Raw genomic sequence first — 27,771 nt, 5'->3', positions numbered from 1 at the left:
AACAACCCTATCTACGTCAAAAGATATGACGAAACTTTATTTTCTCATTTCATTCTTTTGCGATAGCTTCACTCGTACTCTTCACATAGACGAATTGTTTTATCCATATTACTCAATGATGATAAAACTCTAATTTTCAACTCGTATGAGTCATGAAAACATACTTATTGTCGACCATGACGATTCCACTCAAATTTCGGGACGAAATTTCTTTAACGGGTAGGTACTGTGACGACCCGAAAATTTTTGACCAAATTTAAACTTAATCTTTATATGATTCCGACACGATAAGCAAAGTCTGTAATGTTGAATCTCGAAAATTTTGGAACTATGTTCATATATTCAATTACCCTTCGACTATTTCCAACGATTCGCGAACAATTATATTTAACTTGATGTGTATTTAAAATTATATAAAAATATTGATTAAAAACGTTAACAAAGTATTAGATGTATAATACTTTACATGAACGTATTTGTTTCGATATATGTTTAATATATTTATCGACGGAGTTAAAAGATAATTTCAAATGATTGAATTATCAGATACATTGTGATATGATTACGGGTCTTTGTTGTGAGGTCCACTGTGATTTAAGAAATCTATTCTTTTTAACAACATTCAGAAAATGGTAAAGTGATTTACAAGTAAGAACAAATGTGTCAATTAACGAGTGTTAGACAAATATTAGTGGATATTCCTGTTTGATTTTCAAAGCATACCTTACAATAATTTCCTCGTGACTCTTGATAAGTTAATCATTTAGCTTTCATAATAGTTAATGTAAAAGCAAAATCATGTAGAGTAAATAATTGGGTTAATGGTTGTCGACAAGATAAACCATTTGACATGTTACAGTAAGATGATTTCATATGCCTAATTATCCATTGGACTTTACCCCACGATTCACTAATAAACTGTAAATTAAAAACCTGAAACCTATTATGGGTTATATATGATTTTACTTTCCCAAAACGTTTTATGAAATAACGATTTCCATTTATTACAACCTTTAAATAAAAGGAGTTTTAATATAATTAATTTTGAAAAACAAAATATTAGTACTGTTAGTCTCATTAAAATTATAATGTGAAATTTGTTACATGTAATTTGTTATATTATTATTAGTATTATTATGATTATTGTTATCATTATTATTATTAGCAATATTATCATATTATTATTATTATCTTTAACAATATTATTAATATTATAAAAAAATTATCATTATTATTATGATTACTGAAAATTATCATTTTTAATTATTTTCATTATTACTCTTATCATTATTAATTTTAATATTGGTATTATTAATTATTTTTATCATTAATAATATTAGTATTTCTATTTATATTATTATTAGTATAGTATTTCTATTATTATTCGGTATTATTAATATAATTATTATTAATTAGTATTATTATTATTAGTATATTTATTAATTAATAATATTAATTATATATAAGAATTTAACAACGACATGTAACTGAATTTGTTTGTTTATATATCTGTTTTATTTTTTATTCGACTGATTGAGAAACGATGTACTTCCTGTCTGTAATTCGATTTATGTTGACTTCACAAATCAATTAGAATCCAAATCAACTGTTAAATCATGTACTTAATCACATTATATAATTTACATACTGCAGTTCGAAATTAAAACAAAGAAATTTAAGAAAATAACTACTAAACCTCTGTTCATAAACTTTTTAGCCAAAATTTGAATTTGAATCAATTTCCAAATCTATAAATGCAAAGTTGTTTGAAATCTTCTACTAAAACTATCTGCAAAGTTTCAAAACCCAATTTATTATATCGAGTACGAATTTTGGAGTCAAAGATAATTTTTAAAAAGTCAACCGAATCATTTTTGGCAAAAATTCGAACTCGTTTTGATATCTCCAGTTAAATTGTCGATTGAGAAAGATTCTAGGAGTGATTTGAAACCTATTTGGTGTTGCAAGCTTTGGCTAAAACGTTCTCAAAATCATTATTTTTTTCGCTAAACCGCGAACTGCAGTAGCAGCTATTTTGATTTCTTTTTTTTTTATTTTCAATTAATATAAACATTTGATTTTGATTAATTAGTATTATTTTGAAGTATCAAAAATTGTTGTTGTGATGATTTGAATCTTTGTTGGCCGATTAAATTTAAACGATGAGGAAAAAGAGGATAACAGAAGTATAAAGCGTTAAAAATAAATATATTCTGATACTAATCAGATAAACAGAATTGGAAGAGTGGTTAAGGGGTTGTTCTGGTGAGCGAGAGGTCGAGGGTTCGAGCCCGGGCTGAGTCATTTTATTTTTAAAGCCTATCACTATAAGGTAGTTATTTTTCTTTTTATTTTCATTATTTACTTATTATTATTATTATTATTATTATTATTATTATTATTATTATTATTATTATTATTATTACTACAACTACTAATACCAATTATTATTATTATTATTGTTATGATAAGTATTATTATTATTAACATTATTGTTATGATTATTATTATTATTGTTATTATTAGTATTATTAATATTAGTATTATAATTATTATTATTATTATTATCATAGTTATAAGTATTATAATCATTATTATTATCATTATTATTGTTATTATTATTAGTTATTGTTATGTTAGTTATTATTATCATGATTTTTAGTATTATTATGATTATTATCATCATTAATATTAATAACATTATTAGTACCATTATTATTAAAAACTATCATTTTCATTTTTATTATTAGCATTATCATTATTAATAAGGTTATTATTATTATTATTATTATTATTATTATTATTATTATTATTATTAGTAAAACATTATTATCAAAACTATTATTTTAACAAATAAATATTTGGTACATTAAATATACTTATTACATATACTATAATTATATTAATGTTCATATAACTATATATCAAACATATTATTATATATATATATATATATATATATATATATATATATATATATTTATACTTACGTATAACAAACTACTATTTTTAATACTAATTATATATAAATATATGTAGATATATTAAAATAACCAAAGGTATAGATATTAATTATTTTGAATATATATATATATATACAAAATAAATATATATAACATATAATTTAAGATACAATCGATATAAATAAAGTATATATTTTTAAATGGAAATTAGTATAAATTCTATATAACTACAAATATACAAATAATATATATTAATAAATAAAATTATGGGATTTCCATTATACGTTTTAATAGATATACAATTGATATAGGTTCGTGAATCCGAGGCTAACCCTGCATTATTTAGTTTCGTCGTGTGAATATTTTTACTACAAAATATTGTATTGTGAGTTTCATTTGCTCCCTTTTTAAATGCTTTTACAATATATATTTTTGGAACTGAGAATACATGCCCTGTTTTTATAAATGTTTGACTAAATAGACACAAGTACTCAAAATTACATTCTATGGTTGTCGAAATCGAATATCGCCCCTTTAGCTTGGTAACCTAAGAATTAGGGAACATTACCCCTAATTGACACGAATCTTAAAGATAGATCAATGGGCCTAACAAACCCCATCTGAGGTACGGATGCTTTAGTACTTCGATTTATTATTATACAGACGAGAGGATTCTGTTTTGGGAATATTCTATATGCATCTTGTTAATGTCGGTTACCAGGTGTTCACCATATGAATGATTTTACCTTTATGCAGATGAGAGGATTCTGCTATGGGAATTATATTTATAAAATGAAAACCTTGTGGTCTATTAAAATTATGGAAATGATTGATAACGATAAACTAATGAACTCACCAACCTTTTGGTTGACACTTGAAAGCATGTTTATTCTCAGGTTTAAAAGAAATCTTCCGCTATGCATTTTCTCATTTTAAAGATATTATTTGGAGTCATTCATGGCATATTTCAAAAGACGTTGCATTCGAGTCGTTGAGTTCATCAAGATTATTATTTAGTAGATGACAGATTAAGTCATCTATAGTTTGGATATATAATATGAAATGGTATGCATGTCTGTCAACTTTCGATGAAATGAAAGTTTGTCTTTTAAAAACGAATGCAATGTTTGTAAAATGTATTATTTAGAGGTCAAATAACTCGCAATGAAATCATATGTTATTGTATTCATCCTTATGGATTAGGACGGGTCGTCGCACTTATACTGATGCGGATCATGGCGATTGCCATGTTGATAGAAAGAGCACATCTGGATCAATTCAGATGTTGGGGAATAGACTAGTCAGTTGGTCATCCAAGAAACAAAACTGTGTTTCATTATCAACAGCTGAGTCTGAGTATATTGCTGCATCTCACTGTTGTTCACAAGTTTTGTGGATGAAAACTCAACTTTTGAAATATGGCTTTAGGATTTCTAAGACCCCAATTTACTGTGATTCACAAAGTGCTATTGCAATTACTAGCAACCCGGTCCAGCATTCTAAGACTAATCATATAGATATTCGTTATCATTTCATTAAGGACCATGTAGAAAAAGGGGATGTAGAGTTATACTTTGTGCCTACCAAAGTGCAATTAGTTGACATGTTCACTAAGCCTTTAGATGAACTTAGGCTAAAGTTCTTGATAAAAGAAATTGGCATGGTAGAATATCGTGCTTGACATTCCTTAGATCTTTTAGGATTTATAATTGGGATCTTGTGTTTAGGGGGAGTAATATTTTTCTAGGGGGAGCAAATGATTTTTTCTGCTTTAGATATTATCTTTCAAAGGGGAGCCTTTATATTTCTGTTAACTTCATGGGTTTATTTTTCAATGGTTATGAAATGGGGAGATAAATCATTGATATCATATTTAAAGGGGGAGTTAATTCATTTTTTTGGGAACATATCAAAATGTTGATTTACTTTCTTGTATATCACATTTTGAGGGGGGGAAAAAAGGGTGAAAATGAAAAGGAAATTGATTTTTCAAAAGTGAATTCATAAACTCTTTGTTTTATATCTGAAATAATTCACTAAGGCTTGTATACATCTCAGTATGCAACCCGTGTTAACAATTGGTATCACTGAAGATTTGTACTTTGTACATAATTCAAAGTTTTTCTAAGTATAAATCTTGTTTTGAGAAAATTCATAAAAATTGGAAAAGTTAAAATCCAAAAAGATTTGAATTTTACTGAATAAATGCTAATTTTAGCATCATACCGAATCTGACAACTAACAGCACAGATTCGGTAAGTTCAAAATTTTAAAAAATTGTCTCAGAAATATTTTACATTAAAAATGTGATAATCTTAAATGATCCTTGATAAAGATTTGTCAAAATTTGAAGTTAATTTGTTTAATTTTGAAAATTGACTGCATTCGGTAAAATAGGCCCATTCGGTAAGGCCCGTGTTTTTGAAAATCATTCGGTATCTATAAATAGGAGGGTCAAAGTCAACTTTCTCTCACTTTGTATTAATTGCATACCGAATCTGCCTTAACTTACCGAGTCACCTAATCTACCGAGTTCGGTCTTCTGTATCTTCAAATTCTTGGTATTTCTTTGTTTTAATCAAATCTAAGATACACATATTGTAGATCTGAGATAATTGAATGTTTATAACCCAAAAAAGATTACAAATAACAAGATTGTGACACTTAATTTTGAAAAGTGTTGATTATACTGAATCTGAGTCGAATATCTTGAATCTTAGATTAAACTCATATGATTAGGATAATTAACATGAAATCTTGTCAAATCTATGTTAAATTGGTTGATCTATTAATTGACCGAGTCTGATTACATGTTTAACTGATTATTTGATGGATTCTGTATATACCGAATGTGTTCTTGCTACAATACCGAGTCTGTTCAAATGATTAACATGTTTTTCTGATTTGATTGAGTTGTTAATTGATTATGATTATGTTTTTGCATGTTGTGAGACTGAATATACATGTTTGAGTGATTATCTGTGAATTTTGAAGATACCGAATATGTTCTTGGCATGATACCGAGTCTGCTATTTGGTACTTTAAAATAATTTGATTTTTTGAATTGAAATACTTAACATGTTTATTCTAAGTCTTTGTATTGAAAACTCAAGCTTATTTGGTTACCTAATCTACAGTTTTTCATGAATACCAAATCTGCTTAGTTGTGCTCAAAATTGACTAAGTGTTGTTCTGATTCTTTATGTTACATATTTGATTATGCATGATGATTTTGTAATGTGATGAATATCGTATGAATATCATGTTTGTCAAATGTTTTTTTATCAACTCTGAAACCAATATCCCCTGCAATTATTGGACTGCAATTCTAGAGAGGCATACGTTATGGCCTGCTCTAAGCTCTACTGCCAGTGTGGCTGTCATAGATTTAGAGCTTCTAAATAGAACTATTAGGTTTGTGGAAGCTACACAACCTACTGCTGCTAATCTAGAGGGAGAACCAGCCAAATTTAAATTTGAGCGGAGATGTGACGACCCGAAAATTTCCGACCAAATTTAAACTTAATCTTTATATGATTTACTTTTTACGACACGATAAGCAAAGTCTGTAATGTTGAAGTCTCAAAAACTTTTGAACTGTGTTCATGTATTCATTTACTCTTCAACTGTTCTCGACGATTCACGAACAATTATGTGTAAATAGATATGTATGTGTGTATACATATATATATATATATATATATATATATATGTATATATATATATATATGTATATATATATATATGTATATATATATATATATATGTATATATATATATATATGTATATATATATATATATATGTATATATATATATATATATATATATATACAATAAATTGAGAAATATTAATAAAACATTAAACGGTTTGGTTGATATGAAAATAAATTATTATATGACTTGAAAACGTTAACAAAGTATTAAACGTATAACGTTATACTTATTCTTTTTAGATAAATATCTACGTAATAAAACGTGTTATGTGAAACGTGTATATATATATATATATATATATATATATATATATATATATATATATATATATATATATATATATATATATATATATAGACAAAGTATATTGAACTTATATATAAGCGGTTTCGAATACAATTAATAGATATAGTAACACCTGATTGATATTAAACAAGTTAATATAAAATTATGAGGATAAACATAAGTTCTAGTAATAGATTATGTGATCTGAATATAATTAGTTTTAGAAGAATAAACTTTATAATAATTATTTGATTTAGTTTCAAACGTACGAACACGTTTTCAGTCTAAAAGAATTCTATTATTAAAACGTTTAATAATGTAATTTGAATATGTATATAAAACCTAATTAAAGTTTTATACTATATATATTAAATCACATTAATATATATATATATATATATATATATATATATATATATATATATATATATATATATATATATATATATTGTTTTAAAGATCTAAAACGTACTTTGATATATTTCGAAAGATTAGTACATTTTACAACATCTCAAGAATTAGATTATTAAAGTTATTATCATTATCTTTTATTAATATAAATTTTAGAAATTATATAAAAGGATTTGAATGTCACGTGTTCTTTAAAAAGAATATAACTTTATAAATATCTGAAACCACTTTTGACAAATTGTTACCTAGCCATTTTAATAAGGATAAAGGTTTTAACGTTATCTTAAAATTTAGAATCTTTCTAGAAACCTTTTGACAAATTATAAATGATAATGGTCCGTGATTCAATTAATATAAATAACTTACAACGTGTAATTAAAAATGTGGTTATATATATTTTTAATTATTTAATAAACAATATTAGTATTCGATTATTGAATCGATTGATATTTAGATAAGTTAACTTATGAGAATTTGATGCATGAATAAATTATATCAATTATATGTTTTAAAATATAAAAGTTATATGATATAATAATTTCTATTATTTAAAGGATTCTAAAATTGTAGTGACTCGAACTTTTCTATGATTATATATTAAATGAAAACTATATTTGCATGATTAAATGTTTCCAACATGTTAAGCAATCAAATTTGTTAAGACTTGATTAATTGAAATGAGTTTCATGTGGACAATTGACCACCCAAGTTGACCGGCGATTCAACAACGTTAGAACTTGTAAAAACAACATGATATATATTAACATGATATTATGATGAGTAAGTATCTCACCAAGTACATTAACAATGAGTTATATACATAAAATGAAAGTAGTGAATTAAGAAACGCGAAACAATATATATAACGGCTATCGTTACAACAACGTCTTACTAAATACATATGTATCATGTTAAGATATTAATACACTATGTTTAACATCATGAAATGATAGTTACATATATCATTAAGCGTATTAACAATGAACTACACGAGTAAGATGAGACTACTAACTTAAGGATTTCGAAACAATACATATATGTAACGATTATCTTTGTAATAGTATTTTACACATATATATATGATATTAAGATATATTAATACACCATGTTAACATGTTAACATAACAATTTAACATCTCATTTAAGTGTAATAACAATGGATCAATTACATTTAACAAGATCGTTAACTTAAAGGTTCCGAAACAACACTTGCATATAACGACTAACGATGACTTAACGACTCAGTTAAATGTATATACATGTAGTGTATTTAAATGTATTTGAACACTTTTGGAAGACTTCAAGACATATATCAAAGTACTTCTATTTAACAAAAATGCTTACAATTACATTCTTGTTCAATTTCATCAACAATTCTACTCGTATGCAACCGTATTCATACTCGTACAATACACAGCTTGGACATGTATTTACTATTGGTATATACCAATAGAAAAACATCAAAATCAGACTCCTAATCAGCTACTTTTGTTCTCTAGCATGGATGATTGATCAAGTTGGCCATTAGAGGAAATAATTACACTAAAAATCAAACTACAATTTGCATATAAACACATGCATATTCACGTTTTCATCACCATCACACACACTTGCATTTTTCAATTTTCTTTCATCTATTTGATCTCTCTCTTGTTCTATGATGATGTTCTAAGTGTTCTCCAGCATATTCAACAAAATCTACATCAATCTAGCTCCTCAAACCAACCTTTGATCAACCTACAAAACAACTACTCAAGAACACTTCAATAACACTTTCAAGTTTACTAGCTTACTTCTAATATTGCAAATCCATTTCAAGTGATCATCCAACCTCGAGAAATATTTCTTATTTACAGTAAGATATCTTTCTAATTTAAGGTAATACTCATATTCAAACTTTGATTCAATTTCTATAACTATAACAATCTTATTTCGAGTGGAAATCTTACTTGAACTTATTTTCATGTCATGATTCTACTTCAAGAACTTTCAAGCCATCCAAGGATCCTTTGAAGCTAGATCAATTTTTGTTACTTTCAGTAGATTTATCCACAAAACTTGAGGTAGTAATAATGTTCATAACATCATTTGATTCATATATATAAAACTATCTTATTCGAAGATTTGAACATGTAATCACTAGAACATAGTTTAGTTAATTCTAAACTTGTTCGCAAACAAAGTTAATCCTTCTAACTTGACTTTTAAAATCAACTAAACGCATGTTCTATATCTATTAGATATGCTAAATTAATGATTTAAAACCTGGAAACACGAAGAACACCGTAAAACCGGACATACGCCGTCGTAGTGAAACCGAGGGCTGTTTTGGGTTAGAAAAAAATAAAAACTATCTTAATCTTTGAATTGGAAGTTTGTTTTCTGGAAAAATGATATTACATATGAACATGATACTATATCCAAAAATCATGGTTAAACACAAAGTGAAAGTATGTTTTTCAAAATGGTCATCAAGATGTCGTTCTTTCGACGGAAATGACTACCTCTTTAGTAAATGACTTGTAACCTGTATTTCTGACTATAAACTTATACTTTTTATGTTTAGTTTCATAAATTACAGTTCATTATGAAACCATAGCGACTTGAATCACTCAAAACGGATTTAAAACGAAGAAGTTATGGGTAAAACAAAATTGGAAAATTTTACTTGTTGTAGCTACGAAAATTTTATAACAAATCTACACTAATCATATCCTAGCTAATTTATATTGTATTATACATGTATTCTAATATATATTATGTAATCTTGGGATACCATAGACACGTATACAATATTTTGACATATCATATCGACCCATCTATATATATTATTTGGAACAACCATAGACACTCTATATGCTGTAATGTTCGAGTTCGCTATACAGAGTTGAGGTTGATTCCAAAAATATATATACTTTGAGTTGTAATCTAGCTTGAGACGTGTATACACTGGGTCGTGGATTGATTCAAGATAATATATATATTGATTTATTTCTGTACATCTAACTGTGGACAACTAGTTGTAGGTTACTAACGAGGACTGCTAACTTAACAAACTTAAATCATAAAAACCTAATAAAAAATGTTGTGAATATATTTCAATCATACTTTGATATATATGTACACATTTGTTATAGGTTCCTGAATCGACCAGTGGCCAAGTCTTATTTCCAACGAAGGAAAAATCTGTGAAAGTGAGTTATAGTCCCACTTTTTAAATCTAATATTTTTGGAATGAGAATACATGCAGTTTTATAAATGTTTTACAAAATAGACACAAGTACGTGAAACTACATTCTATGGTTGAATTATTAAATAGAATATGCCCCTTTTTAGTCTGGTAATCTAAGAATTAGAGAACAGACACCCTAATTGACGCGAATCCTGAAGATAGATCTATTGGGCCCAACAAGCCCCATCCAAAGTACCGGATGCTTTAGTACTTCGAATTTATCATGTTCGAAGGGAGTCCCAGAATGATAGGGGATATTCTATATGCATCTTGTTAAGGTCGGTTACCAGGTGTTCACCATATGAATGATTTTTATCTCTATGCAGTTTGCGAAATGCCTTATACGAGATGTGTATTTATGAGAAATGAAATCTTGTGGTCTATTATTACAATTTGATAAATATATAGGTTAAACCTATAAATTACCAACATTTTTTGTTGACGTTTTAACCATGTTTATTCTCAGGTGATTGTTAAGAGCTTCCGCTGTTGCATACTAAATAAAGGAAAAGATTTAGAGTCCATGCTTGTATAATATGAAGGTATTTCGTATGCCCGAGAGACATATTAAATTAATGTGGCTAGTATGTTTTGATCCAAGTTGGGTCATACCCAATAACAAGCTTACCGACACCTTAATCGTATTTTGATCTTAACGATTGGATTGTTGATTAAATTACCCGACACTTGGAATTTAAGAAAAAAGGTTTTCTAAAATAATATTACTTGATGTGTATATAAATTATGGAATAATTTATATAATAAGAGTTTAATTATTTATAGGTTAAATAATTAATAAAGTTATGTTACATTTTATAAAATTGGTTTTATAAAATAAAGTAAACATAACTTATAATATGGAATTTTATAAGATGAGTTCTATAAATAAGTATACATAATTTATAAAATGCAAGTTTATAAAATATGTTTTATAAAATCTAATTTTATAAAAACAAGTTTATAAAATGTGCAAGTTTATAAAATATGTCTAGTTTTATAACACCATTTTATAATAATGTGAGTGGCATTGGAAGTGAAGTGAGCATGCTTTGACTAGCCATTTGAGTGGTTGATTCCATATTCAAGGTGCATATGTACCAAGACCTCTTGGAGACACAATACACTTGCAATACACATAAAAAACAAAAAACAAAAAAAAAAAACAGCATCATCTCTCTTTGCTTGCTGTCTGGCCGTGACCTTCAAGGAGAGAAAGAAGGTTCATTTTTCTTTTTGCAAGCTTATTTTCAAGTGTTAATTAAATCCTAACCAAAGTACAAGGTGTTGGTGGTTAGCTTGGGGTATAACTACTTGAGGTTTCATCCATTTGAGGCTCCATTCTTCATCATCATCTTCATCATATACCAACAAGCTTGGAGTAGGTATAAACTCTTTTCTTGCTTGTAGTTTGTAAGTATATTTCATAACTTGATCCTAATTGGGATTTAACTTTAAAAGGTTAAAGATTAACAAGTTCCAAAATGAAAATTTACATGCTTCCGCTATCTTAACTCTTAAATGGTTTTAAGTATATTATGAAACTTGTTAAATCCCAACAATGGTATCTAGAGCCGAAGTTGTTGAAATATGCTTCGAGATGGTTATTAAACTCACTATATATTTTGCATTTTATGTACATGCATGAAAGTAAAATGCAAAAAATTAAATGTTTGGGTGGGTTTGATGGTTAGGCCAAAATTTTGGAGACCCAAAATGGGTTTTGGGTGCTTCCTTTTTTTCATATTTTGGTTGTATGTTAATGTTCACAATCTAAGCCTTGGCCTTGTGTGTGGTTGAATGTTTGGTTGATTTATTATTCATTCATTTGGTTTGTAATAATATGTATTCAATTGGTTTGTAATAATATTATTTTGGTTATGTAATTTATTTTATATTTGGTATATAAAACAGATTAGGTTGTATTTCATTTTCTAGACAAAATGTATTAAGATATATTTTGTAATAAGATGAAGATACAAGATGAAGACTTGGAAGAACACAAGAAGAAGCATTTGGATGCAAGATTAAGTGAGAGATTTAAAATCTCCTACTTTGTGTTATAACCCCTTAACCGGTGACATTTGTTTTTGGCTAAATAAATGTCCATCAAATTGGCTTGATTGTGAACATATTTGTTTTGCATGCATGGTTGTTTATTGTTTTTGTATGTTTGGTTGCTACAAGTAAATCACAAGTTAACAACTGTGATGACCCGGGAATTTCCGACCAAATTTAAACTTTAATCTTTATATGTTTCCGACACGATAAGTAAAGTCTGTAGTGTTGAGTCTCGAAAACTTTGAAATTTATATTCATGTAATCAATTACCCTTTTACTATGCTCAACGATTCACGAACGGTTATGTGTATATTGATATATATATATATAATATATACTTATTAATTGAAAACATTAATAAAGTATTAGATATATAATACTTTACATGAACGTATTTTGTTTCAATATAAGTCTATTATAATTATCGACGAGATTAAAAGATAATATCAAATGATTGATTTATCAAATACATTATATGGTTATAAGTCTCTGTTGAGAGGTCCACTATGATTTAAGAAATCTGTTCTTTTTAACGATATTCGAAAATTGGTAAAATGATTACAAGTAAGAACAAATGTGTCAATTAACGAAAGACAAAAGTTAGTAGAAAAATTGAACTTCATAATATTTGATTGATCTATTTTTTAAACGTGCGAAAACAATTTTCGACCCAATATAATTTGATTATAAAAATGATTTGTTTAAATAACATAATTTAAATATATAAATAGGATACCAATTATTAGAATTAAATATATAAATAACTTGCAACGCGTATATGAATATTGAAAATATATATGATTTTAAAATGAACGGTGATTCGGAAATGAGTTCCATAAATTTTAGGCTTACTAAAAATGTATTTAGGATCTAGTTATTTAATTTTAACACCCTTTATATTTTACCCATAAATGAGAGGGACAGTTAATGTAATTTTTATTTATTAAATTAATGACTAAATTTTATACCATAATGACCAAAATAAATAAATATAGTTAATTTAAAAATATGGAATTTTTCTGAAACCTTTTAATCCGCCACTAATTTAACAACTGGGTACGATTTAGCAGTCCGTGAAAACTGTCAGTAGAAAGAAACAAAGTGATGGCTGCTGAACTATTCTTCTTACACGTTTATTTTCACATTCACTGATTAGTAATATAGGATTATTATTATATTATTTTAGTAATGCATTTGAACCAACTTGCACGATATTGTTTGATGTATGTTTCAATCACCAATCACCCACTTCTTTATATATATATATATATATATATATATATATATATATATATATATATATATATAATATATATGAATTACATTCATGAATTATTAAATAGAGGTTAATGTGCATTCTTGTTTCTTTCCTCAAACTACAAGTTTACGGAGGATAATATATACAACTCACATAATTTACATTACACAGACAAAACACAAACCATCACCCTAATTGAAATCATAGGCAACCCTTCTGTTACTCACTGCAACTATATATTCTTCTGTTTAGTTGAGACCCGAAACACCATCGTGCTCCTACTTCTTCCTTTTTAGCACCACATGACTTTCACCATTAAACTCCACTAGTTGATCATCTTTGAAACGCCACTTTTCGTTCCCATTTGTAATCAAACAAAATCACTACCAACACCCATTCAATCACTATCAACTTAAAACAACTACAACTCGGCCACCATCCTTCACCTCCACCACTTCACCGTCGACCACCACCACCATAACCCATCGAGTCACCCATCGAACCACCATCCACAACACAAACCCATTTATACTTTACGGTTAGGTTTACCATCGAAACCACCACCTAACACACGACTACAAGCAACTTGCTCTTGCTATATTTTTTTTCTCCTCATTTTTGTTCAGCTCGAATCAAAACCCGGTTGTTTTCCTTTTGATATAGCGTATATATTTTTGTTCTTGTCCGAGTACCACACACAAACTACAATCACCACCACCTATAGATTTGTGTGCCAACCGAAAAACACCCACACAACACCACCTTTTTCTTTCTTCTTCGTTAATCACTAAACCGCCACCACAGTCCTATCTCTATCTCTCTCTATCCTCTTTCCCTCCTAATTCCGTTTCAACTTGAACCACCACCACTGCGTTTTACTACTGCTACTTACGTGTTGTCTGTTTCTATGTTGTTTCTCAAACCACCATCTTCACAGCCACCTATGCTACTGATTTACTGCTCAAAAACCCCTCGAAAGCCACTGTATATTGCAGCTATTTTCTATTTTGTTCGAAGACCACACAACCCGAACACCAATACCATCTGCTACTCGTACCTTCTTCTGTTGAATAAGATCAAGAACCCCATCGTAATTTGCTGCAGTTTATTCGTTGATTTCTATTCTGTTTCATTCGTAAACCATAAAGAACACCAACGAAAAACCCTAATGCTAAATGATGGTGACGACTGGAAGATAATACGCCAAGAAGATGATGACTCTGTGGTGATGAAATAATGGTGATGACTAATGATATTAGATGATAATCACGAGGAAGATGTGATGTACGATGATGATGATAAAAGTCGTCGGTGAGATTTTTCTATCGGGTATGACACGAGGAAAAATCATTAACCATGTTCCTGCACTCATTTTTTTTTCATGGGCTTATTCAAAGTAGGTTTAGGGATAATGATTGCTTGGGCCGTTAATGGCTATTTGGGCTGTGGACTTTAATATAGTAATTGGATCGTATTATTAGACTTATGCTTTGGTTTCTCTAAATTGGGCTGAGAGGTTATATACATTTGGTATGTAATCTAAATTATAAATCGTAAACGGAAGGATGGTTAAGGTGTGTTAGTGTTAAGCAAGAGGTCGCGAGTTCGAATCCGGGCTAGGGCAAAACTTTTTAGAAAGCTCATTCAACCATTTGAAAGGTAGTCTTATTTATTATTATTATTATTATTATTATTATTATTATTATTATTATTATTATTATTATTATTATTATTATTATTATATTATTATTATTATTATTATTATTATTATCATTATTATTAGTATTATATCATCATTAGTATTATTATTATGTCACTAGGGCAAAATTTTTTAGAAAGCTCATTCAACCATTTGAAAGGTAGTCTTATTTATTATTATTAGTATCATTATTGTTATTATTATTATTATTATTATTATTATTATTATTATTATTATTATTATTATTATTATTATTATTATTATTATATCATCATTAGTATTATTATTATGTCACTAGTATAGATAGTAAAATTATGATAAACATGATTAGTCATGACTATAATTATAGGTATATTAATAGGAATATAACTCTAAGTATAAAATGGTACATGGTAATGATAAGTATGATTATGTATAATCTTTGTATACATAAAACTAAAATTTATAAAGATAGATATATTATTATTATTAACATTATTATTAGAATTATCATTATTTTTATCATTATTATTTTATTTTTATTTTTAACATTAATGTTATTATTTTTACATTATTATTATTATTATTATTATTATTATTATTATCATTTTTATTATTACTAGTATCATTATTATTTTTATAATAACCCTATTATTATTATTATCAATATTACTACTAATATTATTATCATTACTACAATATAAATTAGTCATATAAGAATATACTCAACTAAACTATATTAACATTTTTATTTATTTAAAGTATATAAAGTAAATACATTTAATTAAGTTATTAATGAAACCCATAATTTATTAAAATAACAAATAATATATAATTTTGTTCGATTACAATTATGTATATTAATATATATATAAATGATATAGGTTCGTGAATCCGAGGCCAACCCTACACTTGTTCAATATCGTCGTATGTATTTTTACTACAAAATACAGTATTATGAGTTTCATTTGCTCCCTTTTTAAATGCTTTTGCAATATATATTTTTAGGACAGAGAATACATGCGCTTTTATAAATGTTTTACGAAATAGACACAAGTAATCGAAACTACATTATATGGTTGAATGATCGAAGCCGAATATGCCCCTTTTTAGCTTGGTAGCCTAAGAATTAGGGAACAGACCCCCTAATTGATGCGAATCCTAAAGATAGATCTATCGGGCCCAACAAGCCCCAGTCTGGAATTTGGAATGCTTTAGTACTTCGAGTTTATCATGTTCGATGGGTGTCCTAGAATGATGGGGATATTTTATATGCATCTTGTTAAGGTCGGTTACTAGGTGTTCAATCCATATGAATGATTTTTGTCTCTATGCATGGGACGTATATTTATGAGTATCTTGTGGTCTATTATATTATTGAAAATGATTGTTTATGATAAACTAATGAACTCACCAACCTTTTGGTTGACACTTGAAAGCATGTTTATTCTCAGGTATGAAAGAAATCTTCCGCTGTGCATTTGCTCATATTAGAGATATTACTTGGAGTCATTCATGATATATTTCAAAAGACGTTGCATTCGAGTCGTTGAGTTCATCAAGATTATTATTAAGTCAATTATAGTTGGAGGTATTATGAAATGGTATGCATGTCTGTCAACTTTCGATGTAATGAAAGTTTGTCTTTTAAAAACGAATGCAATGTTTGTAAAATGTATCATATAGAGGTCAAGTACCTCGCGATGTAATCAATTGTAATGTATTCGTCCAGATGGATTAGGACGGGTCATTAGAACAATAAGCAAAATGACAATTTAATTGGTTAAATTAGACATTATTAACGACATGCAAAACGATAATTTAATTGGTTAAATTAAAAGTGGCAAAAGGACATTAATAAACGGTTATTAAGAACATGAAAAGGATCACATATATAAAATGCTTTATATCAAGTAATTGGCTTAATTACATGACATGAAAATGGTTTTTCATAAGTACCATACACTAAATGCATGTTGGTGTATGGTATAAAAGTTTTCTTAAACTAGAAATAATGAAAAACTTAAAATCCCTTATTAACAAGGCAAACAAGTTAAACGCCATCCTTTTGTGTGACACTTAAACATATTAGGGAACTTACAATGGGATTAAGGTCACCTAACCATTATGAGCAAACTAATATGATTAAGGTGAATTTCGCACACTTGTGGGATAAAGGTCACCTAACTACTTGTATGTTAAATTTACACATTTACACAAGTAGGACGACTTGATTTGGGAATCATGAACTTAGGGTCACCGAAGCATGAGGAACAAATAGGCTTTTGATGGGATAAATATGCCATGCAAAAGGATTGCATGATCCCATAACTTAGAAGTTGCAAAAGGATTGCAATTGTCATATAATGACTACCTAGCTAAATCAAATGACAGGATAAAGGTTACCTAACCGAAATTTGGTTTACCGTTAGATTCTAAAATTTAATTTCAATTGGATTTAAAGGGTATTGATTGTTAAATTAAAATTGATACTTAAACAACTTTGTTAAATTTTGTAGATGGCTGCCAATAACAACAACATTCCAAACGCACCAATTAACTTTAACAACCTATCGTTGAGGTCAATCCTCGAAAAGGAAAAACTCAACCATACGAATTTCATGGATTGGTTTGGCAATCTGAGAATTGTCCTCAAACTTGAGGATAGGGCGTATGTGTTGGAAGACCCCATTCTCGATCAACCCGACGAGGATGATACGGAAGGCATGGCTTATTGGGATAAGTATTGCACCGATTCGGTGCAAGTCGCTTGCCTTATGCTTGGGACTATGATACCCGAACTCCAAAAGGACTTCGAGCATCATAATGTATATGACATGATCACACAATTGAAGGAGATGTTCCTTCAACAAGCTCGTGTCGAGCGCTTTGAAACGGTTTGAGCGCTTCATGCATGTCGTATGGATGACTCCCAATCCGTTTCATCTTATGTCCTTAAGATGAAAAGCCTAATTGGTCGAGCGAACCGTCTAAATTGCAACGTGTCTAATGAATTAGTCACAGACCTTATCCTTAATTCTTTTTCAAAAAGGTTTGACACATTCGTAATGAATTACAACATGAATGGTTGGGATAAGAGCATTGGCAAATTACATGCCATGCTTAAGACAGCCGAAGCAAGTATGGGTAAAAGGGCTTCACCCGTGCTTATGATCAATGAAGGCGGGTCCAAAAACAATAACACTTCCAAGCCAAAGGAGGCTAAGAGGAAAGGACCCGCCTACCAAGGCAAGGGCAAGGGAAAGGGGATGATGGTTACCCCAACCAACAAGAACAAAAAGCAAAAGGTTGCCGGACAAGCAAACCCCAAGGAAGATCCATGCTTTGGTTGCGGTGAAATGGGTCACTGGAAACGCAACTGCCCGATCTACCTTAAAGAGTTGAAAGAAAAGAGGGATGCAGGGCAAACCTCCGGTAATGTTTATATGGTATACATTGAGCTTAGTATTACTTCTTCTAATACATGGGTATTAGACACAGGATGTGGAACTCATATTTGTAATTCTTTGCAAGGGTTCAAAAGAAAAGGTGTAACGACCCGCATTTTTTCGATCATACTATACTTATAAGATTAATATTTACATAAATTAAACCTTGCCAACATGATAAGCAATCCAAATTGTCGAGATTTATATTTCCGAAAAGAGTTTTACGCAACGTTTGACCGTCTAGTTTGACCAATGATATCACGAACTATACAATATATAATAATTATACGTTTGTGTATATATATGTATATATACATATTTAACATGATTAATAAATGTTTTAATATCTCATTTTGTATTAATAACAACAAGTTATAAGTATATTTTGAAACTACTAACTTAAGTTTTCAAAATGATAACAATACGTAACGTTAATTGACATAAATACTTAAGACTTATAATGTTTATACATATATTGTATAAGTAATGTATTTAATCACTTTTAAAGACTTAAATACATAAAATCATATAAGTGTATTCACAAAAGATAGCTATATTTGAATCCTCATTCCATTTTTCACAAAATTTCTATACGTATACCTAGAGTATTTGTACTCGTATCATACCAAGCTTCTATACGTATTTACTAATAGTAAATACACATCAAATCACCACCTAACCCACCCTTGTTACTGCCCTTAGAGCAAGGTAATTGGATTTTGGATGCATGCATGAATTATTACACAAAAATACAACATGTGAACTTGTCCATCATCATCATCATTCACGTTTTTATGGTGTATATATACATGATCATTTTGCTTCATTTACTACTTCAATTTCCTAGCTAAAACACACACTCTTTCTTACTCTCTAAACTCCATAACAACCCAGCAAAATTCCATAAAGATCTAGCTTCAAAAACCATACTAAAACACCATAAGAAAACCATACAAAAACACTTCAAGAAAACCCTCCAAGAACACCAACTTACTTCCAATCTTTCATCCACTTCTATCACCCTTTTGATTCTAGCTTCTTACTTCTCTTTTACAGCAACTTCATCCAAGAAACTTGAGGTAGAATATATGTTCATAACCTTATTCGATTCATATATATATAGCTATCATATTTTGTGGTATACAAGTTTAACAACAAGAACATAGTTTGAATGTTTTCAAACTTGTTTGCAAACTAAATAGATCCTTCTAACTTAACTTTTAAAATACTTCAAGACCTGTAATATAACTTATGTATATGCTAATTTAACAAGGTAAAACTTGGTTTTTTAAAGTATAAGTATTTTTAGAAAAATGGTCATTAAATGATTTTGTTGTAACGAAAATGATTAACTTCATAAGTTTCACTAAAGTTTGACCTATGCCGTGTGATTTTGAATACAAACTAAGGTATTTACAGTTCATAGTCTTAAAGAGGGACTCGATCCAAGGAGATGGCAAGTTGAATCAACGAAAACGGACTTGTAACGAAGAAACTATGACCGAAACAAAATTGGTTATCCAAGGCTTAAATGACTTCGGGATTCATTGGAAAAATTTACATAAAATCACATACTTCTAAGATAACATGATATTTTATATATATGTACTTATAATTCAATTTTATATGGTTCAGGATCACCCGTAAACAACACGAGAAGATTAATCATAAGATCCCATGATTGTACGCAACACGTCATTTGACAACACCGGTACCATGGGTCAAGATTAATCTCGACCAATACATATACGTTGGGGTTTTATTTATTTCGTTGGGGGTTTTATTTATTGCGGGTATATTAAACATCTAAAAATGAACCATTAAAAATTGAATTACTAACATCGGAATGCTAACTTCGGACTAAGGAAATATTCAAAGTATTAAAAGTATAACAAGTATATATATATATGTAACGTTTGTTTAAAATGAAAACATACTGATATATTATATATGGATAGGTCCGTGATATCAACCGGAAGACCGAGTCAAATTATATATATCATCAAGACAAGTGTGAGTATATAGTCCCACTTTTAAACTCTAAATATTTCGGGATGAGAATACATGTATTTTATGTTTTACGATACGGACACAAGTAACTGAAAAATATATTCTACGTTGAGTTGTACCACTGGCATACTTCCCTGTAGCTTGGTAACTAATATTTACAGCGGTATTGTAAACGCGAATCCTGTTGATAGATCTATCGGGCCTGACAACCCCAACCGGACTGGACGACCAGTATTCAACGGTTGCACAGTACTTCGTTTTTGTGACTACACTTGGTACGGTGTAGTAAGATTTCATATTAAAGGGAATATGCGACGTGAAAATGTTAAGTATGGTTACCGAGTGCTCAACCACTTAGAATACTTTTATTAAACTGATTATATACGAAATCTTGTGGTCTATATATATATTGCAGCCGGCATTAAACCTATATATCACCAACTTTATGTTGACCTTTTTAAACATGTCTATTCTCAGGTGATTTCTAAAGCTTCCGCTGCATCATGTTGGATCTAACCAGGATCTTGCGTACGCATGTTTGTGTCAAAAATAAAACTGCATATCCAAGATGTTGTACTGTAAAATATGCTAGAAACCGTGTTGTTGTCATCATTTGTAAAGTTTGTAAGTCGAAGATTATCGCTAAACGTTAATCTTCTTTTTATTGTCTTAAGTTTGTAACAAAAATAATGGTTATGGTTTGTAATGTATAATATATGCAGTTTTCTTTCAAAAATGTCTCATATAGAGGTCAATACCTCGCAATGAAATCATACGTTATCTAACGCGTTCTTATGGTTAAGGACGGGTTATGACATGTGGTATCAGAGCGGTGGTCTTAGCGAACCAGGTTTGCATTAGTGTGTCTAAACCGATAAGTCGTTAGGATACATTAGTAAGTCTGGACTTTGACCGGGTTTGATTTTAAAAAAAAAAAAACCATTGCTTATCACTGTTGGTTAAAAATTCATATGTAAATATTATGTAAGTACTAATGGGTTAGTTGTTGTGTGATAGATGTCGGGCTCGAAACTTATTATCACATTCAGCGACTCCGAATCAGAATCTTCAGATTGTGTTTCAGTCATTAACATATCCGATGACGAAAATGGTATTTTTGGGGAAGACTCACAATTTCCAGATGAACCAACTATAGAAATATCGGAAAGTGAACCCGAGGAGGAAAGTGAACCCGAAGAGGAAAGTGAACCCGAAGAAGAAAGTGAACCCGAGGAAGAAATACTAGAAATTACGAAAGAAAAATTCGATCAAGGAAAGAAACGAAAAGCGAATGAATTAGAAAATTCAAATCCCGAACTTAGTGAGAATGACGTAGCACCAATTCCACTCAACACTACCACCCCTATTCCCGCTATTCCTATTAGTGCTATCCCCGCATCTAGTTCTTCGGCTCCTCAGCCAAAACGTAGGCAGACAGCTAGGATAAGCGTTAGGCCATTCATTGGAACTAAACGCCCTAGAAAATAGACCGAACGATGCACTGCCGTATTAAGCCATGGAATCATATAATGTTTTGTATAATATTATTAGTGTGGTTTGCTTAAAGTTTGATGTAAGATAAGCATATGTAAAATAGCGAAGTATGAAATGCAATAATTTTCCATGGTTAAGTATTATTTAGATTGTAGTAATTGATTCTGTACTAAGCTATTAAGTATGAACATTAACGGGTAGGTACTACCCAAGATATAATTATAAAACGCTAATAAGAAGAAAAGGCTTTTATAATAATACCTGGTTCATATTATTAACAAGCTATAAATGTACTATAAATACATACTACATCTATAATAATCCATGTGAATAATTATTTTCTTTCATTAGGAAATGGCGCGATTGAACCGAATGACGGAACAAGAAGTCGAGAACTTCATCAACTAGCGAGTCAACGATAGAATGCTATGGGTCGAAGCTGCAAGAGCTACTGCAGTTAATCCAAATCCTCGTGTAGGATGCTCCTACAAGACGTTTCAAGCTTGCAAACCTTCATCATTCAGTGGAACGGAAGGACCTATCGGTTTAACCCGATGGATAGAAAAGATGGAGACGGTGTTCAAAATCAGCGGTTGTGATGAAAAAGACATGACCAAGTATGCATCGTGCACTTTACAAGATAGTGCACTCACATGGTGGAAGAATTATGTGAAGGCGGTAGGAGGAGATGTAGCTTATGATACTCCATGGGAAGAATTCAAAGCAATGATAATCACCGAGTATTGTCCAAGGAATGAGGTTATTAAGTTAGAAGATGAGTTACGAAGTTTGAAGGTGGTTGGTACTGAAATCACCAACTACAACCAGCGATTCATGGAATTAGTTTTACTATGTCCTGAATTGGTCCCAACCGAAGCACGGAAGATTGAAATGTACAAAGGTGGTTTGCCCAAAAAGGTCAAGGCAAACGTTACGGCGTCGAAACCTAAGACAATTCATGAAGCTATAACCATGGCGAACGAGCTAATGGATCAGGTCATTTTGGACAAGAAAGCATTTAATACTGAGGTGAAGGTATTGGGGAACAAGAAAAAGTGGAATGGAGGTTATGATCGAGGTAACCAACAACAACCTTATAAGAAACAAGAAACCACGAAAGGTGCGGGTAGCGGTTCAGGCTTTGGTTACAAAGGACAAAGTCCTTTATGCAACCGTTGTCACAAACATCATTTTGGTTACTGCAGTGTGTTGTGCACCAAATGCAATAGACAGGGACATCTTGCTGAAGATTGTAAGGCTCTCGTTACAAATGCAAATGGTAACAAGACTCCTGCCACCAACGCAAATAGAACTGCTTTGGCTAACATTACTTGTTTTGGGTGTGGAAAACAAGGTCACTATAAGAGTCAGTGCCCGAATCCAGAAAAGAATGGCGGACCTGCACGTGGAAGAGCGTTTGTTATTAATGCTAGAGAGACACGAGAAGACCCGGAACTTGTTACGGGTACGTTTACCATTAATAACTTATCAGCATCTATTTTATTTGATACTGGCGCCGATAGAAGTTACGTGTGTATAAATTTTTACACTAAATTAAATTGTTCATCATTACCTCTAGATGCTAAGTACTTGATTGAGTTAGCTAATGGTAAGCTAATTAAAGCCGATAAAATTTGTCGTGATTGTGAAATAAATCTAGCCGGAGAAACGTTTAAAATCGACTTAATACCCGTAGAATTAGGAGGTTTTGATGTAATAGTCGGCATGGACTGGATGTCCAAAATAGGAGCGGAAGTTGTTTGTGCCAAGAAGGCAATACGTATTCCTGGTAAGGATAAAATACCGGTGATGATTTATGGAGAGAAGGGTAATTCAAAGCTAAAACTCATTAGCTGTTTGAAAGCCAAGAAGTGTTTAGAAAAGGGATGTTACGCTATTTTAGCACATGTTAATAAAGTCGAAAAGAAAGAAAAGTGCATCAACGACGTGCCTGTGGCAAGAGATTTTCCTGAAGTTTTTCCGGAAGAATTGCCGGGATTACCTCCATTTAGATCGGTAGAATTTCAAATAGATTTAGTACCAGGAGCTGCACCAGTGGCTCGTGCGCCATATAGACTTGCACCGTCCGAATTAAAAGAACTTCAAAGTCAGTTAAAAGAATTATTGGACCGTGGATTCATACGACCAAGTACATCACCGTGGGGAGCTCCAATTTTGTTTGTTAAGAAGAAAGATGGATCTTTTAGGATGTGCATAGATTATCGTGAATTAAATAAGTTAACTATCAAAAATCGGTATCCACTACCGAGAATTGACGACTTATTTGATCAACTCCAGGGATCATGTGTTTATTCGAAAATCGACCTAAGATCGGGCTATCATCAACTACGTGTCAAAGAAGAGGACATTCCGAAAACTGCTTTTCGAACACGTTATGGTCATTACGAATTTTTGGTCATGCCGTTTGGGTTGACAAATGCGCCAGCTGTATTCATGGACCTCATGAATCGAGTTTGTAGTCCGTATTTAGATAAGTTTGTTATCGTTTTCATTGATGATATTCTTATCTATTCCAAGAGTGAGCAAGAGCATGAGCAGCATTTAAGGTTGATATTAGAGTTGTTGAGAAAAGAACAGCTATACGCTAAATTTTCTAAGTGTGCTTTCTGGTTGAAAGAAGTGCAATTTCTTGGTCACGTTGTTAATAGCAAAGGAATTCAGGTCGATCCAGCAAAAACTGAAGCTATTGAAAAATGGGAGACTCCTAAGACACCAACACAGATACGCCAATTTTTGGGTTTAGCCGGTTATTATAGAAGGTTTATTCAAGATTTTTCCCGAATAGCTAAGCCGTTGACAGCATTAACACAAAAAGGGAAGAAATACGAATGGACCTCGGAGCAGGAGAACGCATTTCAATTACTGAAGAAGAAGTTAACTACGGCGCCTATTTTATCGTTACCAGAAGGGAACAATGATTTTGAAATATATTGTGACGCTTCGCGACAAGGTTTTGGTTGTGTTCTTATGCAACGGAAGAAAGTTATTGCATTTGCATCCCGACAATTGAAGATTCACGAGCGAAATTATACGACGCATGATCTAGAATTGGGAGCAGTCGTGTTTGCATTGAAGATGTGGAGACACTACTTGTATGGGGTTAAATTCACTGTGTTTACTGATCATAAAAGCCTTCAACATATTTTTGATCAGAAACAATTGAACATGAGGCAACGTAGGTGGGTCGAGTTAATAAACGACTATGATTGTGAAATTCGTTATCATCCCGGGAAGGCAAACGTGGTGGCTGATGCTTTAAGCAGAAAAGAACGAGAACCAATTCGAGTTCGAGCAATGAACATAAAAATTCGTATGAATCTCAACTCACAAATCAAAGAAGTTCAACGAGAAGCACTTACTAAAGAAAATGTAGGAAATGAAATAATGAAGAAGTATGAGAAGCAACTCATTATGCGGGAAGATGGAATTCGATATTTTGCAAATCGTATTTGGGTACCGAAGTTGGGTGGATTAAGGAAGTTGATATTGAACGAGGCACATAAGACAAGATACTCGATACATCCTGGAGTTGGAAAAATGTATCAAGATCTTAAGACACGTTATTGGTGGCCTAATTTAAAAACAGACGTTGCAACATATGTTGGGGAGTGTTTAACTTGTTCCAAGGTTAAAGCAGAACACCAAAAGCCGTCAGGGTTACTTCAACAACCAGAAATCCCAGAATGGAAATGGGATGGTATTACCATGGATTTCATCACGAAGTTACCAAAGACTGCCTGGGGATACGACACCATTTGGGTGATTGTTGATCGTCTCACCAAGTCTGCACATTTCTTGCCTATAAAGGAAACGGATAGAATGGAGAAACTATTACGATTGTATATAAAGGAAGTTGTTTCAAGGCATGGAATACCTATTTCCATTATATCCGATCGTGATAGTAGATTTACCTCAAAGTTTTGGCAATCACTACAGGAGGCACTAGGAACTCGTTTGGATATGAGTACCGCATATCATCCGCAGACCGACGGGCAGAGTGAAAGAACAATTCAGACTCTTGAAGATATGCTCAGGGCATGTGTGATCGATTTTGGAAACGGATGGGATAAGTACCTACCGTTAGCAGAATTCTCGTATAATAATAGTTATCATGCGAGCATTGGAGCTGCACCATTCGAAGCATTGTATGGAAGGAAGTGTAGATCTCCTATCTGTTGGACTGAAGTAGGAGATCGGCATTTAACTGGTCCCGAGATCATACACGAAACGACCGAGAAGATAGTACAAATCAAGGAGAGATTGAAAACAGCCCGTAGTCGCCAAAAGAGCTACGCCGATGTCCGAAGGAAACCATTAGAGTTTCAAGTCGGGGACATGGTTATGCTAAAGGTGTCACCTTGGAAAGGTGTAATACGTTTCGGCAAAAGGGGTAAACTGAACCCAAGGTACGTAGGCCCGTTTAAGATCATCGAACGCATTGGAACGGTAGCTTATCGACTCGAGTTACCGCAACAACTCGCTGGAGTACATAATACCTTTCACGTCTCAAACCTTAAGAAGTGTCTTGCAAAGGAAGACCTTACCATTCCTCTCGAAGAAATCCATGTCGACGAGAAACTACAATTCGTCGAAGAACCAATCGAAATCATGGACCGTGAAGTTAAACAGCTCAAACAGAGCAATATACCGATTGTTAAGGTTCGTTGGAATGCTAGAAGAGGTCCCGAGTTTACTTGGGAACGAGAGGATCAGATGAAGCAAAAGTATCCACACTTGTTTCTTGATGACGCAAAATAGGTACAATTTTAAAATTTCGGGACGAAATTTATTTAACGGGGAGGTAATGTAACGACCCGCATTTTTTCGATCATACTATACTTATAAGATTAATATTTACATAAATTAAACCTTGCCAACATGATAAGCAATCCAAATTGTCGAGATTTATATTTCCGAAAAGAGTTTTACGCAACGTTTGACCGTCTAGTTTGACCAATGATATCACGAACTATACAATATATAATAATTATACGTTTGTGTATATATATGTATATATACATATTTAACATGATTAATAAATGTTTTAATATCTCATTTTGTATTAATAACAACAAGTTATAAGTATATTTTGAAACTACTAACTTAAGTTTTCAAAATGATAACAATACGTAACGTTAATTGACATAAATACTTAAGACTTATAATGTTTATACATATATTGTATAAGTAATGTAT

Source organism: Rutidosis leptorrhynchoides, chromosome 9, assembly GCF_046630445.1.
Source record: "Rutidosis leptorrhynchoides isolate AG116_Rl617_1_P2 chromosome 9, CSIRO_AGI_Rlap_v1, whole genome shotgun sequence".
NCBI lineage: Eukaryota > Viridiplantae > Streptophyta > Magnoliopsida > Asterales > Asteraceae > Rutidosis > Rutidosis leptorrhynchoides.
This window is presented reverse-complemented; position numbering follows the sequence as displayed.